Source organism: Oncorhynchus keta, chromosome 25 (genome assembly GCF_023373465.1).
Source record: "Oncorhynchus keta strain PuntledgeMale-10-30-2019 chromosome 25, Oket_V2, whole genome shotgun sequence".
In the NCBI taxonomy this organism is placed as follows: Eukaryota; Metazoa; Chordata; class Actinopteri; order Salmoniformes; family Salmonidae; genus Oncorhynchus; species Oncorhynchus keta.
In genome coordinates this window covers 2,668,401-2,687,116 of record NC_068445.1, presented here as the reverse complement: position 1 = coordinate 2,687,116, position 18,716 = coordinate 2,668,401, and the positions used below count along the sequence as shown (strand labels likewise).

The following is an 18,716-nucleotide window of genomic DNA, read 5'->3' as shown; positions in this document are numbered from 1 at the left end:
GCGGGACGCTCCGGCAACGGCGCAGGACAGGCGGGACGCTCCGGCAGCGGCGCAGGACAGGCGGGGCGCTCCGGCAACGGCGCAGGACAGGCGGGACGCTCCGGCAGCGGCGCCGGACAGGCGGGACGCTCCGGCAGCGGCGCCGGACAGGCGGGACGCTCCGGCAGCGGCGCCGGACAGGCGGGACGCTCCGGCAGCGGCGCCGGACAGGCGGGACGCTCCGGCAGCGGCGCCGGATGGGCGGGACGCTCCGGCAGCAGCGCCGGACAGGCGGGAGCACCTGCAGAGAGGAGACAGAGAGACAGCCTGGTGCGTGGAGCTGCTACAGGAGGCAGCGGCGCCGGACAGGCGGGACGCTCCAGCAGCGGCGCCGGACAGGCGGGAGGCTCCGGCAGCGGCGCCGGACAGGCGGGAGGCTCCGGCAGTGGCGCCGGACAGGCGGGAGGCTCCGGCAGCGGCGCCGGACAGGCGGGAGGCTCCGGACAGGCGGGAGGCTCCGGCAGCGGCGCCGGACAGGCGGGAGGCTCCGGCAGCGGCGCCGGACAGGCGGGAGGCTCCGGCAACGGCGCCGGACAGGCGGGAGGCTCCGGCAGCGGCGCCGGACAGGCGGGACGCTCCGGCAGCGGCGCCGGACAGGCGGGAGCACCTGCAGGGAGGAGACTGAGAGACAGCCTGGTGCGTGGGGCTGCCACAGGAACTACCAGGCTGGGGAGACTTTCAGGAGGCTTGGTGTTAGGAGGAGCCTGAAAGACCGGGCTGTGGGGAGCACTGGAGCTCTGGTGCGCAACCTTGGCACCACTTCCCCAGGCTGGACAACTACTCGAGCCCGGACCCTCCAGAGTGCAGGCACAGGTTGAACCGGGCTGTGGGTAAGCACGGGAGATCTAGTGCTTACTACACGCACCTCTCCCCTAGGCTCCACTCCCACAGTTGCCCGGTACGAGCGGAGCGCAGGCAGAGGACGCACTGCACCCTCCCAGCGCCCCGGAGACACAGCACGCAGAGCCGGCGCAGGATAACCTGGACCAAGACTGCGTACCGGCGACCAGACCCGCTGAGCAGGCACCATACGCCCTGGCTCAATGCCCACACTCGCATGGCACTCTCGGGGGCTGCCCTATAGCGCACCGGGCTATGGACACGCACTGGCGACACCGTGCGCTCAACCGCATAACACGGTGCCTGACTAGTAATGCGCTGCTTATCATAAGCACGAGGAGTGAGCTCAGGTCTGCTACCTGGCTTAGTACCACACCTCGTGTGCCCCCCAAAAAAAAAAAAATTTGGGGCTGCCTCTCGTACCTGTCGCACTGCCGTGCTGGCTCCTCATATTGCCGCCGCTCAGCTTTCGCTGCCTCCAGCTCTGCTTTGGGGCTGCGATTTTCCCCAGCCCGTGCCCAGGGTCCCTCTCCGTTCAGTATCTGCTCCCATGTCCAGGAGTCCTGTGATGGTGGCCTCTGTTGTTGATGCTGCTGCTGCTGTCGTCGCTGTCCTTTACCACGCCGCTTGGTCCGATTTTGGTGGGTGATTCTGTAATGAGTTTCCTCCTCTTCTTCCGAAGAGGAGAGGCGAAACGGATCAGAGGACCAATACGCGGCGTGGTAATTTTCCATGGTACTTTTTAATGCTATAAGGTACACATGAACAAAACTAACAAAACAAGAAATGTGAAACTCAAAACAGTCCTATCTGGTGCACACACAGAGACAGGAACAATCACCCACAAACACACAGTGAAACCCAGGCCACCTAAGTATGATTCTCAATCAGAGACAACTAATGACACCTGCCTCTGATTGAGAACCATACTAGGCCGAAACATAGAAATTCCCAAAACCTAGACAAACAAACATAGACTGCCCACCCAACTCACGCCCTGACCATACTAACTAAATACAAAAACACAGAAAATAAAGGTCAGAACGTGACAATTAAACTCATCATGTTACCATGAACTAACTAGGAAGTCGGGGCACCACGGGAAAATGTTTAGAGTTAGAGTTATAATTACCCATATATAAATCAATTAGTCTTATATTAATGATTATAAATTGTTACCTTCGTTAGTCTCATTCTTAATGTCGTAAAATGATTGGTTATCTGCACGAATCCTAGTTTCCATAATGAATCAGAAATATACAAATTGGCTTAATTATTTATTTACTAACTAACTAAACATTCACAGAAATACATAACAAACAAACAGTACATATTGGTTGCTAAGAATGATAGAAAAGAACCTAGCGGACGAAGCCAATATGATGGCTTGGAAGACAAAAGAATGGGGTGGGGACTGAGAGAGAGCGGGAAAGACTAAATGGATTCACTACCCACAGTATAATTATATTCATTGAAATGCTAATCCTTTGCACATGAACGGCCGCTCATTCGAGAATACTTGCAATGTATAAATTTACACCCGTATGTCATCGTTGTCGTCTTTCTTGGAATCGCCTGTCCGTCTGCTGGAGAGTCAGTTCATCAGAGAGTCTGATGAACTGATTAACTTCCCCAGAAGGCACAATGTCCTTCGTGGTTGTAGGTGGTTAGAATGTATACTTCAGAGTACCATTTGGAAATATTCTCAAAGAATAGATGCTTCGGCGGTTGTCGGTATTCTCATTCTAGATTTATGTAATTTCTAGCTCAGACTAGTAATTATACGTCTAAGATTTGCCCTTATTCTGTAGTGAATCGATTGTTCAGAGTTGAACCATTTCTAGCCATGTAGCCAAAACTACAGCTGTATGGTCTCTGTGGTCTATAGAATTGTAGCCATTCCAACGTGGGGACTCTGTCCCGGCGTTCTCTGACTTAATGTACATTTTGTATGAAGTGTGTTTTATACTCTGTGGAAAAAAGGGGCAGTTCTATGACGCCCAATGGTGATGTTTGGGTTTACGGGGGTGTGGCCACTGACTAGTTAATCTTTATATGAAAATCCATACTCACATTTAGAAGGTTAACATCACATTACATCTTTTCGCAAAAGGTTTCATGTTTAATTTAGATGTCAACCTGACAGCTGGGAAATGTACACTTTAGGAGATACAGTTATGTGTGTTTCCTGTCCTTCATGAGGTGAGCAAATGAAACACACTTGTCATGACAGTGTCCACGGACCATTCCCACATTCTCAAAAGTAGAAATACTGTTTAATTCTCACATTTTGGGGATTAGGAGTTTGACCAAGTCTCTCTCTGTGTCCCACAGTCACACATTCCAATCTCAATACTACAGACGCAGAAGCAGAGTTTTTACGACTGTCATAAACTGTGGAGGGAATAGAGAGAAGTGGGGGGATATGATCCTCCCCCCAGGGCACTTTATGAAACTGATCATTTATGGATTCGTATTTCTCCAATTTCAATAGATATCCTTACATGATAAGTAATATTCATCATCATATGTCTTATCGAAAATGTACTAAATCTAACTCATGACCTATGTCCAGTGCCCAAATGATTTGACCTGTTCAAGGCATCGAAAATCATTGTGCTTCTTCACATGGTGACATATCTGAGCATACATTTGCACCATATTCAGTAGTTGGCTACAAGGCACGGAAAAGAAAACATATTTAATCTGAAGCACATCTCTGCTATTTCTGTAAAAAGAAATGCAGCATAGCAAATCCAGAGCTCCAATCACAACACGTTTTCTGTAAAGATATAATCTTTGCTTAAATTGTATTTTATTTATTTAACAGAAAATAAAAGTTGCACACCCTGAATACCCCTGCCAGCCCTGTTTGTTATGGACGATGGATGTGATTGGTGCAGATTGGTTTGTCAGTGGCGGCGGTCCCTCGCAGTCCAGACCCAATGTGGTGGTAGTGTTGGTCTGTGATCCACTCCAAACTGTCAATGCATTAATCATGAATCAAAATTGTGTCGATATTGCAAGAAATATTGTAATTTCACATAACCACAAGGTACCTACTCTACCTGCTTTATTCATGACTAGAACACTGGAACAAGCTTAATTTTTAAAAACTTTTTCAAAAGTATTATTATTATTATTATTATTATTATCAGCAAAACAAATACAAAACCAGAAATATACAAACAAGAGTACATATCGAGATACATTTTCAATTTGTCAAAAATATTGCATTTTTGTTTTATTTTTTAAAATCAATTTCAAAACAATATTTCCATTCTATCTTAAATAATGTGAGGGGGTTTTTCTCCGCCCACTTCATTTTATGGATAAAGAATTTTCCACGAAAAATAAACAATCATATAATTGTCCATCATTATTCAACAATTGTTTAACCCAGATAATGCTGTTGTCAAACCAGTTCTGGAAAAACAAAGACTTGTTTTTGTATTTTATGTCTTTATTATTCCAGATTGTATACTTATGTGGGGAAAAATTATGTCTGTACATAAGGTTCCCACTTAGAAGTACTTGTTTATGAAAGTTAGCAAGCTTAATCGGGATCTTACCCACATCGAAGTTGCGTAAGAATTCTAGACCAATCTGTTGGAATATTAAATGATGGATTATATTCCAAATGTAATATTTTTAAATAGTTTTGTATATATTTGATTTTAAATATTATATTAGAAGGTGTTAAAATCCAGAGCATTCAACCCTCCCTCACTTTGGGTGCTACATATTACCGCTTTTCTTAAATAATGAGGTTCATTCCTCCATATGAAGTTAAATAATTCAGTATCAACCATTTTAGTTACTTGACAGAGGAATTTCCAAGGAAATTGGAGGTATAATCTAATCTGGACAGACCTTCAGCTTTTGACAAAAGTACACGTGCAGATAAAGAAAGATCTCTTAATAACCAGGAGTTAAATCTCTTTCCAATTTGCTCTACAATAGGAGAGACATTTAAGGTGACCCTTTTCCTTCTGATCTTCCATTCCAAGATATCTGATCACATCTTGTGATTACATACTGAGTTTAAGTCACTTTTTTGTGTTTTTTTCACCTTCCTCCAACCATCTCATTCTTGATCTTACAAGTGCCCCTTTTTCTCTCTCTTCATACATTCGGTCCATTTGTTGTTGTAAAGAAAATAACTGAGCGTTTCCTTCTTCATCAAGGTCCTCCATAGTGATTAGAGAAAGTATTTCCTTAACAAGTTTATCTTCCCTCAATCTTTTAAGTTCAGCAATTTCTTTACCTCTCTTAATGGCTGTTTGTCTTATTTCCTACTTCCTTAATTCACAATATTTCCCATCTAGACTTAAATAGTTGGGCTTTCCTCCAAATTTCTTGTAAAATATCTTTGGCATCATTCTTGAAATTATCATCTTCCAACAGTCTACTATTTAGTTTCCAATTACTCTGATTCGGGTTTATTAACTTCACATCCATTCATATTTAAAGATAAGAATATAACTTTATGATCAGTAAGAATTTAAGTTTCATTGGATACCTTGACTACAGAGTTATCTAATGAATTACAAATCAACTAGAAGCCAATTCTTGACTGTCTGGACATGTCCTCGTTATTCCAAGTGAATTCCTTTTTATCAGGACATTGAGATCTCCAAATATCGACTAATTCAAGACCAAGACAGCGTTATTAAACTCAGGATTAACAATGCTGGATCTGTTAGGAGGGGGATATCTGTCAATCACCACATTAGATACAGAATTAAAATCTCCACTTAATAAGATCATTTTGATATCCTGAAATACACCTATAACTCTCTTCAAATTCTTGAAACAATATCCTGTTGTTTTGTTTGTTGTTGGAGGCATAAATATTCCTTAATAAAAACATTTCACTGTTGAAATTCACTGTTAAAATGAACCGACATCCAGAGTGGTGATTCTTACTACTGATGACCTTCCCTTTAAATGCACCTCTTAAAACTGCTACACCTGCAGAGTGGTTGTTGCCATGTGCCAACCAGATATTGTTACCCCATTGTTTTTTTTAAAAAGCTAGATCAGAAGAACAAAGCATGAGTCTCTTGTAGATAGTAAAAGTCTGCATTAAACCATATGCAACACAGGAAAATAGCCTTTGAGTAAATTACGAATACCCCTGACGTTAATCGAACAAAGAGATAAAGACAAACTTCAACCAACAACCTTGTTATGCTAATATAAGCTTTTCCTAAGGAAATGTAACTCAAAAGGATTTCCATCCCATTATTAACCTCTCCAACAAAAAAAAACAAAGAAATATCTGTCTCTCTCTCATATGTTCTGATTTGTCCACATTTCTTTCCCGTCGATGATCCCTCTTGACAATGCAGTTTTCCCTGCCTTTCGAGCTGCAGCCACCATCAGCCACATTTTTTCTCTTGTCACTTTGTCTGATGAGGTCAGAACCTCCGTGAACCTTAATTTTTGCTTGATGAGGAATTCACAATTCTTCGCCCGCCTCCAAAGAAGATCCCGTGTAGATCTGTTGGTGAACCGGATGATGTTTGTCCTCGGTCTCTTGTCTTGATCCTGGAGTCTTCCCAAATGATGGACGAGGTCTACATGTTCCTGAAGTTTGGCTTTTGATTTGGGAATGACAGCTCCACAGATGTCAACAACTCTGCATTTGATGTCCTCACCCGCCTACTCTGGAATTCCATGGAGCCTCAGGTTCCACCTGCTCTGGTATGTCTCCGCCTCATTCACCTTATGCTCGAGTTCAATCTGCCTCTTTTCATTTTCCACGTTCTTTATGTCACTTTCGAAGGTTTCAACTTCTCCATAGATAAAGTCCAAAGATTTTTTTAGGGCCTCAATTTTCATCGTATTCTCCCTAACCATGACCTCCAAGCCATTTGCCATTTCACCCATCTTTGCTGTCAAAAGCACAACAATATTGTTTTGCATTTCAAGAAGTGACATACCCTCTTGCTCTCTCATATTTTTCCTCTGTGACTTGACTGGAGTGCCGGGGTCGTAAAGTAACGGCTTGAGCCGGGGACTGGATGGGCGCAATTTGTGAGCATTGTTGCTCACCAAATTTCCATCACCTATAGCACTTTTTCCCCCCACAGTTACATTCTGAAGAGAAGTACCCAAAACCATACCATCTTTTGCTGATAATTGTCCATCTGAGGATTTCTCAATTTCTGTTCTTTTGGTTCTGGTCATACACGTGTTTAAGCAGGTGTTATTGCAGGTGTAGCGAAATGCTTGTGCTTCTAGTTCCGGCAGTACAGCATTAAGGAAATAGAAGTCTGTCTCAAATGAGCGCCTGTTGTGTTCAGTGATTTAAGCAAATGAACACTGTTACTTGAAGTTTACGGTATTCACATATGTTGTAGCTTAGACTCTATTTTACATCATGCATCATGCAGACACAACATGCTCTTGAATACATGGTGAGTGACATGTTTTGGCTGATAAATGTACTAATGGGAATAAAATGGAAATTTAGATTTTCAAATGGTACCAAAAAGATGGTTGGAGGTCCACAGATCAGAGAATGTTGACTTGAATGGGAATATCTGTTTAAAAGGATTCTGTAAATCCTCCACGGGAAACCTATTTAAATCATAGAAATATAGATAATAGAATAGACTACCATTTAAGTTTACATTCGACGGTGGGTGGCCCCTCGGACATCTTTATTGTAGTAATTACAAGAAACATTTTTAAATGTTGATTTTAATGGCGTACTTACTAAATTGCAGTGGTCTGAAGGGATAGGTCCATTCTAGTAATTCCATTTCTAGGCTTGACTCCCGCCCTGTATTCAAGAGCATGTTGTGTCTGAAATGGGCACAACACAAAAACCTTAGATGTAAAGTGGAGTCTAAGCTATAACATATGAGAATATGAAAAAATATCTGAGGTTATGCGTTTTTAGGAAATTGACGTTAAAGGTTAAATGTAATTTGTATTAAAAAACATTTTTATGAAATAGTTTGACAACCCTCTGTGTGTGCTTTGTGTGCTTTTAAATCAAACTGAACCATTTGATATTTTCCAGTGATGAAGACATGGATGTCTCATGGTAGGTTAGGGTATGCAAAATGGGTCAACTTTGAGCACCTCTGTCTCCTGAATGTTTTGGCATTCAGGTTCAAAAAGTCACTTCATGACCACTTCTTCCACGGGCAAACCTGCATGGAAAGTTTTCTTTAAATCAGAAGGGATTCTGTCACTTCTTAGAGGCAGGTAGCGCAGTGTTTAAGAGCGTTGGGCCAGTAACCAAAATGTTTTTGATACGAATCCCCGAGCCGACGAGGTGAAAAATCTGTCTGTGCCGTCGAGCAAGTCACTTAACCCTAATTGCTACTGTAAATCGCTCTAGATAAGAGTGTCTGCTAAATGACTAAGATGTACAATTGTCGAATTCAACAAATCAAAATGGCACCGGCATAGTTATAGGGCCAGTTTACCGAACAAAGATTAAGCCTAGTCCTGGACTAAAAAAATAAACTCCATTGAAAATGACTTTTAGTGCAAGGCTTATTCTGTGTCTGGGAAACTGCTCCATAGAGTCCCGTATAGACTGAAAATAATATAACATAGAGGTTACTTCACTTCGAGGATTTGTCTTGTTATTTGACAAAAATTCAGATCGTCATTCTCAACTCCATTTTCTTCTAAATTGACTGTCTCTGTCCCAACCCCTTGAGAGACATTTTGTGTATCAATGAGCCACAGTGTGTTTTTGGATCATCGGGACTAGTTTATGAAAATGTGTTGTTTTCATAGTTTCTACGCGGTATTCTAATGTCCTGATTTCCTGGTAGTGTGAATTCCTTTGTCTAACTAGCCCAGTTGAGAGAAGGATAGGAAAATACATGGTTGTGAGTCTGCCTCTTAAACGCACACATGCACACTCACAGGCATGCGCACACAGGCATGCGCGCACAGGAGTATGCCTGGATGGTAGAGATGGAATGTCTGGCATTTATTCATGTTTAATGTCCTTGTTCCTGATGAGCATGTACATAAGAGCTGCTCAACACAACATTCATGAGCTTAGTTCACCAGTTTACCAGGATTAATGTGCTTCATTGTAAGAAGTTATTTGTCCGCTTTAGCTGTGATTACAAACCTTATGAAAACATTTAGGCCTATAGGCAAGGCTACATGAGGTGTGCGACTGTGATTCGAAAAAAGTCACAAAAAAAGGCATTGTTTCTTATAAGTAATAGGCTGATATTGTCACCCATCAGACTATTCTTTATTTAATCGTGTCTTTACATGTACTAAATCGTATGTGTGTGAAAGAGTTTTTGATTTAGAATGGATCGTTATCATGCACCTGTATCAAAACAGGGTCAGCGGGGGAAAAATACGTCATCTATGCACTTAAATAACAAATGGAGGACACTTTTCCCCCCTGTGGTTTATTTCCACGCCAGCCAGGTAGAAACACCGTCGTAACTGTGTTTCTAAGCCTCTAAAGCCCTCTATTGTCTTGCCAGAGAGACCGACTGACTGACACTGGTCTAGACAGGGATGACATGGCAATTCTTGACAGTTTTCTTTTCACCAGTTTCTTTTTGTTGAATATACTAGGATGTCGGGAGCCACTAAATACAGCATTTGTTTGTGCCTCACATATGGTTACTTCCCTGGCATCACAAAGAATATTGACTTTGTGTGGGAGTGTTTGGTTATGTTCTTTTGTTGAGAAAAGTCATTCCTTAGAGTTATCATTGTGTCATTAACCAATGATTAGTATTATTATTTGGGGTGGCAGGTAGCCTAGTGGTTAGAGCATTGGGCCAGTAACTAAAAGGTTGCTAGATCAAATCCCCGAGTTGACAAGGTAAAAATCTATCGTTCTGCCCCTGAACAAGGCACTTAACCCACTGTTCCTAGGTCGTCATTGTAAATATGAATTTGCTCCTAACTGACTTGCCTAGTTAAATGAAGGTTAAAAAAATTATATCCAAGAATCCATTACACGTGGTTGTATTCTCTTTGTGTTGCTATCCCCCCCCCACGTATTGAAAGCATTCTACAGGGACGCTGGCCCATGTGTTGACTCCAATGCTTCCCACAGATGTGTCAAGTTGGCTGGATGTCCTTTGGTTGGTGGACCATTCTTGATACATCTGTTGAGCATGAAAAATCCAGCAAGGTTGCAATTCTTCACACATTCACCCCCTGAATGGTGCACATACACAATCCTTGTCTCTAGGTTTAGAAATCTGTCTTTAACATGTCCCCTCCCCTTCATCTACACTGATTTTGAAGTGGATTTAACAAGTGACATCATCAATAAGGGATCATAGCTTTCACCTGGTCGGTCTGTCATGGAAAGAGCAGGTTTTCTTAATGTTTTCTGCACTTAGTGTATATAAGGTGCCATTTAGGCTGCTACCCACGCCTCTGGAACAGGGGAACCAGAGCCCAGTCCATGTCAGTCACTTATATCACCTCTTCTCTCCACCCCCCTCTCCTCGCCTTTGGACAAAGCATCTGTTCATCTCGCTCTCTCCCACAAACATCACATCAGCACCTGACCATTGTGAGAGGAGGGAGCCTGGGCCCCCCTCATAGAGAAACCTGTCCTAGTGTACTCACTCCCTCTGTGTGTTTGTGTACATGTACAGTGCCTTCAGAAATGATTCACACCCCTTGACTTTTTCCACATTTTGTTGTTACAGACTGAATTTAAAATGGATTCAATTTAGATTTTGTGTCACTGGCCGACACATACAATACCCCATAATGTCAAAGTGGAATTATGTTTTTAGAAATGTTTACAAATGAATTAAAAATGAAAAGCTGAAATGTCTTTAGTCAATAAGTATTCAACGCCTTTAAATCATTTCAGGAGTTAATGAACATTTTCTGAACATGTCACCTAATACATTGCATGGACATGTGCAATAATTACATTTACATTTATTACATGTGCAATAATTACATTTAACATTTAAGTCATTTAGCAGACGCTCTTATCCAGAGCGACTTACAAATTGGTGCATTCACCTTATGACATCCAGTGGAACAGCCACTTTACAATAGTGCATCTAAATCTTTTAAGGGGGGTGAGAAGGATTACTTTATCCTATCCTAGGTATTCCTTAAAGAGGTGGGGTTTCAGGTGTCTCCGGAAGGTGGTGATTGACTCCGCTGTCCTGGCGTCGTGAGGGAGTGTGTTCCACCATTGGGGAACCAGAGCAGCGAACAGTTTTGACTGGGCTGAGCGGGAACTGTACTTCCTCAGTGGTAGGGAGGCGAGCAGGCCAGAGGTGGATGAACGCAGTGCCCTTGTTTGGGTGTAGGGCCTGATCAGAGCCTGGAGGTACTGAGGTGCCGTTCCCCTCACAGCTCCGTAGGCAAGCACCATGGTCTTGTAGCGGATGCGAGCTTCAACTGGAAGCCAGTGGAGAGAACGGAGGAGCGGGGTGACGTGAGAGAACTTGGGAAGGTTGAACACCAGACGGGCTGCGGCATTCTGGATGAGTTAATAATAGTGTTAACATGAATTTTGAATGAGTACCCCATCTCTGTACCCCACACATACAATTATCTGTAAGGCCCCTCAGTCGAGCAGTGAATTTCAAACACAGATTCAACCACAAAGACCAGGGAGGTTTTTTAATGCCTAGCAAATAAGGGCACCTATTGGTAGATGGGTAAACATGAATATCTATTTGAGCATGGTAAAGTTATTAATTATACTTTGGAAGGTGTATAAATACACCCAGTCACTACAAAGGTATAGGCATCTTTCCTAACTCAGTTGCCAGAGAGGAAGGAAATCGCTCAGGGATTTCACCATGAGGCCAATGGTGACTTTAAAACAGTTACAGAGTTTAATGGCTGTGATAGAACTGAGGATGGATCAACATTGTAGTTACTCCTTTATACTAACTTTATTGACAGAATGAAAAGAAGAAAGCCTGTACATAATATAAATATTCCAAAACATACATCCTGTTTGCAACAAGGCACTAAAGTAATACTGCAAAAAATGTGGCAAAGCAATGAACTTTTAGTCCTAAATACAAAGTGTTATGTTTGGGGAAAATCCAATATAACACATTACTGAGTATCACTCTTCATATTTTCAAGTGCAGTGGTGGTTGCATCATGTTATGGGTATTTACATTTGTATTTTTATTCACCTTTATTTAACCAGATAGGCCAGTTGAGAACATATTCTCATTTACAACTGCGACCTGGCCAAGATAAAGCAAAGCAGTGCGACACAAACAACAACACAGAGTTACACATGGAATAAATAAACGTACAGTCAATAACAGAATAACAGAACCACTATTTTATTCGTTCCGCTCCACTTTTCAGACCAGCAAAAATAAAGTTCTGAAGCAGTTCTGCCCTAAAAATAGGCGCTTTGTTGCGTTTTTTGTTGTTTCCTGGAACGTAAAAGAACGTTATGAACTGGTTCCCATGCTCTTAAAATAATGGTTCTGTTCCAGAACAATATGGATCACTTTCGTTTCCGATTCCATTTCTGTTCCTTCTTTTCCGTTTTTGGTTCTGCCCCCTGAACTGGTACCAACCCCTGCTGTGTTTGTCATTATGGGGTATTGTGGAAAAAAAATGTTTAATCCATTTTGAATTCAGGCTGTATCACAACAAAATGTGGAATATGTCAAGGGGTATGAATACTTTCTGAAGGCACTGTATGCTTGGGGAAGATTTATAGTTTATAGTGTGTGTGTGTGTGTGTGTGTGTGTGTGTGTGTGTGTGTGTGTGTGTGTGTGTGTGTGTGTAGGTGGGTGACTGATTGAAGTCAGTGTTGTGTTTAGAACTGCGCTCCTCCAGGCAGTGTGTGGGATGTTTTAACCCCGTAGGAGGTCGGGGGGGGGGTTAAAACAGTGATGTCACTCGCTATTGTGAAATTGGCTTTTTAATGCTTGACAGGTGTTGATTGCTTGACAGGTGCTGAGGTCAGTAGTGATTGTCAGCTTGGAAGAGTGAGAGTGTGGTTGTGCTAGGGGTGTAAAGTACGTAAGTACAAATACTTTCGCTCACCGTTGCCGCTTGTTATAGACCCCCCTCTGCCCCCAGTTGTGCCCTGGACACCATATGTGAATTGATCGCCCCCCATCTATCTTCAGAGTTCATACTGTTAGGTGACGTAAACGGGGACAAGCTTAACACCCCGGCCGTACTACAATCTAAGCTAGCTGCCCTCAATCTCACACAAATCATCAAGGAACCTACCAGGTACAACCCTAAATCTGTAACCATGGGCCCCCTCTTAGATATCCTCCTGACCAACCTGCCCTCCAAATACACCTCTGCTGTCTTCAACCAGGATCTCAGCGATCACTGCCTCATTGCCTACATCCGTAATGGGTCTGCGGTCAAACGACCACCCCTCGTCACTGTCAAACGCTCCTTAAAACACTTCAGCGAGCAGGCCTTTCTAATCAACCTGGCCCGGGTATCCTGGAAGTAGAGGATGCCTGGTTGCTCTTCAAAAGTGCCTTCCTCACCATCTTAAATAAGCATGCCCCATTCAAAAAATGTAGAACTAATAACAGATATAGCCCTTGGTTCACCCCAGACTTGACTGCCCTTGACCAGCACAAAAACATAATGTGGCATTCTGCATTAGCATCGAATAGCCCCCGTAATATGCAACTTTTCAGGGAAGTCAGGAACCAATATACTCAGTCAGTTAGGAAAGCTAAGGCTACCATTTTCAAACAGAAATTTGCTTCCTGCAGCACTAATTCCCAAAAGTTTTGGGACACTGTAAAGTCCATGGAGAATAAGAGCACCTCCTCCCAGCTGCCCATTGCACTGAGGGTAGGAAACACTGTCACCACTGATACAATAATCGCTCATTTCAATAAGCATTTTTCCATCTCTGAAGCTGGAGTCTTATATCGCCCTCTCTAACTTTAAACATCAGCTGTCTGAGCAGCTTACCGATCACTGTACCTGTGCACAGCCAATCTGTAAATATCCCACCCGACTACCTCTTCCCATAGTATTACTTACCCTCTTGCTCTTTTGCACCCCAGTATCTCTACTTGCACATCATCATCTGCACATCTATCACTCCAGTATTAATGCTCAATTGTAATTATTTTCCCTTCTTGGGCCTATGTATTGCCTACCTCCCTACTCTTCTACATTTGCACACACTGTACATAGATTTAAAAATATATATATATATATATTGTTATTTTTTTGTGTTTGTTTATGTGTAACCCTGTGTGGTTGTTTTTGTCGCACGGCTTTGCTTTGTCTTGGCGAGGTCGCAGTTGTAAATGAGAACTTGTTCTCAACTGGCCTACCTGGTTAAATAAAGGTGAAATAAAAATAAATAACTAAAAAAAACTTTTAGTACTACATAAGTCATTTTTACTATTTACTATTTTTTTGACAACTTTTCCTTCACTACATTCCTAAAGACAATTGTACGTTTTACTCCATAAAGTACTTGTTACATTTTGAAAGCTTAACAGGACAGAAAAATGGTAAATTCACACACTTACCAAGAGAACATCCCTTTTGTAAATGATGTCTGAGTGTTGGAGTGTGCCCCTTGGCCCTGGCTATCTGTAAATAAAACAGAAAAGAAATGGTGTTGCCTGGTTTGCTTAATATAAGGAACTTGAAAAGATTTAACTTGTGCTTTTGATACTTAGGTATATTTGAGTAATTATATCTACTTTGATACTTAAGTATGTTAAAAACCAAATGCTTTTAGACTTTTACTCAAGTGGTATTTTACTGGGTGACTCACTTTTACTTGAGTAAATTTCTATGAAGGTATCATTACTTTTACTCAAGTATGACAATTAGGTACTTTTTCCACCACTGGTTTGCGCACCAATGCATGTACCTAACTGTCTATTTTCAGTTGTCTTTGGATACCCTTTTAGCCCGTAGTTGCTATTGAGTTTCTGTCACTTTATTGTTATCTTAATGCCCATTGCTCATTCATTTCCACCCCTCTTCAGGTAATAGCTACAGATAGGATATTTTCACAGTGCACTGACCCCGTTTCCAGGCCTACTGCCTCCGTGGGAACACTAACAGTGGCCTCGGAGGCAGTTAGTGACAGTCAGAGGTCTGTGGTAGTGCCAGTAATAAGTATGTGGCAGTCAGAGGTCTGTGGTAGTGCCAGTAATAAGTATGTGGCATTCCTCTGCTGTGTTTGTCTTTCCCTTCCTGAAGAAGGAAACAAGACCAAAAAGAGCCACTGAACACCGTCTTTCAGCAGTGCTGTGCTCAGCCTCTCCGCCCTCAATCAACTTGTCAATTCTTGATTGCTTTGTTTGGACAAACACATTGATTCATGGTTTGTTGTGGATTCACTTACTACTTACAGCCTCTGTGTATGCTAAGAGTTCACTTCATTGTGAAATGAGAGTTTCACACCAGCACCCGTATGGAAAGGGAATGCGCTGTTTGCGGTTTTTCCTGTAGAGGGAGCCATTGCTCCATTGTATGATGTCCTGATGTAGCGCACAGCAAAAACTTCTCATTCAGCCTAACTATTGTCTTTGAAACTAAGGAATGTATAATGTGTATACATGACAATCTAGGATAGATCTCTCTTAGTATCCATCAGAATTAGTCACTAGAGACCAAATGATGAGCCATTGAATTCCAGTTTTATCAAAAAGAGCCAAAACAATGAATTGTCCCAATATAGATGATACCTTCATGAAAATCAAATCACATTTTATTGGTTGCATAGACATATTTAGCAGATGCTGTTGTGGGTGTAGCAAAATGCTTGTGTTCCTAGCTCCAACAGTGCCGTAATATCTAACAATTCACAACAATACACACATCTAAAAGTAGAAGAATGGAATTAATAAATATATAAATATTAGTACGAGCAATGTTGGAGTCCAGAGTACAAGTCTGCAGACGTGATTGAGATGGAGGCCACTCAGTGTGGCCACGCAGTCATGGGTGAACAGGAGGTACAGGAGGGGCCTGAACACGCACCCTTGTGGGTGGAGGTGTTGTTTCCTACCTTCACCACCTGGTGGCAGCCTGTCAGGAAGTCCAGGACCCAGTTGGGGTTCAGTCCCAGGGCCCCTGAGCTTAAGGATGAGTTTGGAGGGTACTATGGTGTTGAAGGCTGAAGAAGATGGAAATCAATAAAGTTGAATTGGCTAATGTGCTCATAAAGATTTAATTGAGGTGCAGAGTGATGAGATCATACCATATAGTGTATGTGATTGTGCAGAGGCTAAGGGGAGTTGCTGGGAGACTGCCAGAACGTTCCGTCAAGCTCCAGCTGACGTGGTGTTGAAGTGTCTCCAGAGAGATGAGTGTAGAGGAAATGCCTGTGTCAGTGAAAATGTGCAGCCCTTTAGCTCAGTGGTGCAAGCTGTGTGTGTGTGTGTGTGTGTGTGTGTGTGTGTGTGTGTGTGTGTGTGTGTGTGTGTGTGTGTGTGTGTGTGTGTGTGTGTGTGTGTGTGTGTGTGTGTGTGTGTGTGTGTGTGTGTGTGTGTGTGTGTGTGTGTGTGTGTGTGTGTGTGTGTGTGTGTGTGTTTCTCTATTTCTCTCCTAGTTCTCAGCCAAGAATGTTGCTGCTATGTTACTCTCCTTGTGTTACTGATGCTGGGAAAACAGGACATAGGCTTCAACTACACACTAAGAGTATTCCTCAAGGGGACTTTGGAAAGTTAGATGGTTCTATGTGGAACCATAATGACTCAAAGAATCCTTTGAGCCCTTCAATAGTTCTTTGCAGTTCAGAAAAGTGTTTTTTTCTCTTTTGGTGATAATTAAAATGTGGGGCAGTGGCTCTTTAGAATATTTTGCAGCGTGGTTTGCTCACGGTTCTTTTTGGGCAACCGCGTGTGAGACCCACTGAGCGAAACTGGTTGAATCAACGTTATTTCCATGTAATTTCAACAACAACAAAAATGTCAGCGTTTACGTTGGATCAACGTGGAAAACTGATTGGATTTGCAAAAAGTCATCAACACAAAGGGATTTTGTATTTTTTTCACCAAAAGTCAAATGTCATGGTGACATTTTTTGTTGATTTTATGTTGAATTCACTTCTAAACTAGACGTTGAACTGACATCTAAGCCCAGTGGGGAGTGTCCTTTCAGTCTCTCTAATCTGTTGTTTTATGCGATTACATGTTAAATACGACTATGCCCAGTGATGATGTCTTGTGAAAGACGTATGGCCTTCTGTGAATTGAGAGCAGTTGACTAAATCAGTGGTTCTGAATTATCTCCTCAGGGAACCCCAGCAATTCCAGAGTTAGCACACCTAATTCAACTTGTCAATTAAAACAATAATAACACCTCTGGAATTTTGGCAAACCAGAATTGCAAACTGGCAAACCAGAATAAAACAACTCTATGGTTCTTTACCATAGCAGAACCCTTTTTTGGTGCTATATAGAAGTTATTATTAATGGTTCTTTATAGCACCATAAAGGTGCTCCCCAGTACCTCTCCAAGTGTGTACTCACTTGGAGAGTGAGTTCTAACCGCACACGGATGAGAGAAAACAATGTCCCATGTCTACAGTATTCAAGTCTGCTATGAAGTCACATACGGGAAGAGAACAGAGAACGAATCCGACCCGACCGAATCTGCTCTGGCATCTGTCTGTCTGTGTGTGTGTGTTTTCCTCCAGGGGTCTTCTGTATAACTGCCGTCTGGTTTTACAGCTAATCAGGTGAAACGGGTGTGTTGCGTTGATAAGCCTGCCGACGGACTCTCGCCAGAACAACAACACACTGAATCACAGCAGAAGGTGCACCGTACCTGTGTGAAATGGTTTCTCGAGTTGTATTTGTCACGTGCACAAGTACAGTGAAAATGCTTAACAAACGTGCAGTATTCAGTATAACTAATACAATTTAAACCACAGTCCCTGGGTAGGTTATTGAGAACAATTAAAATAACAATACAGACAAACAAAGAGCAGTGAGCACACGCAGAGCAACATAGGACAAGCAACACGTAGCACATAAATCTACAGAGCAAAAATACATAAAAGCAACAAAGTCTTTTCACACCTCACAAGCTACAGACAACAGATAACATGGAAAGCGGCAGGCAATACACAGCTTGGCATTATGTTCACGAGTCTGTTTGTCCTTTAGGCATGACCTTGTTTTTTGTGAAGGTGCGATAGGTGGGTCAATGAGTGTTCAACCCCTTTGTTATGGCAAGCCTAAATAGGTTCAGGAGTAATAGTGTGTTTAATAAGTCTCATAATAAGTTGTATGGACTCACACTGTGTGCAATAGTGTTTATCGTGATTTTTGAATGACTACCCCATCTCTGTACCCAACACTAAGGTCGACTAAGGTCTCTCAGTCGAGCAGTTCATTTCAAATACAGATTCAACCACAAAGATCAGGCAGGTTTTGTAATGCCTCTCAAAGAAGGGCACCTTATTGGTAGATGGGTCTTTTTTTTAGTATCTCTTTGAGCATGGTAAAGTTATTAATTACACTTTGGATGGTGTATAAACACCCAGTCACTACAAGATACAGGCGTCCTTCCTAACTCAGTTGCCGGAGAGGAAGGAAACCTTTCAGGGATTTCACCATGAGGCAAATGGTGACTTTAACAATTAGAGTTGAATGGCTGTGATAGGAGAACTGAGGATGGATCAACAACATTGTAGTTACTCCACAATACTAACCTAATTTACAGTGTGAAAAAAGGAAGCCTGAACAGAATACAAATATTTGAAAAAATGCAAGGTGGTGGCTGCATCATGTTATGGGTATGCTTGTCACCGGCAAGGACTAGGGAGTTTTTTTTAGGTAAAAAAAACAAAATAGAGCTAACCACAGGCAAAAACCTGGTTCAGTCTGCTTTCCAACAGACA

At 42.4% G+C, this 18,716-nt stretch overlaps 1 protein-coding gene and 1 long non-coding RNA gene across 5 annotated transcripts in view; one reads left to right on the top strand and one right to left on the bottom strand.

The window, feature by feature from the left end:
* LOC118358013 (rhotekin-like) overlaps nt 1-18,716 on the top strand; it is a 131,752-nt gene that overhangs the window by 18,002 nt on the left and 95,034 nt on the right. The window lies entirely within an intron of this gene.
* Nucleotides 2,891-18,716, bottom strand: part of LOC127911660 (uncharacterized) — a 51,165-nt gene continuing 35,339 nt past the window's right edge. For both annotated transcript variants that reach the window (XR_008078782.1, XR_008078781.1), the window contains 3 exons: nt 14,380-14,443; nt 7,607-7,695; nt 2,891-3,860 (listed from right to left, as the gene is read on the bottom strand). This is a non-coding gene — a long non-coding RNA (uncharacterized LOC127911660). The remainder of the gene's footprint in view (nt 3,861-7,606; nt 7,696-14,379; nt 14,444-18,716) is intronic.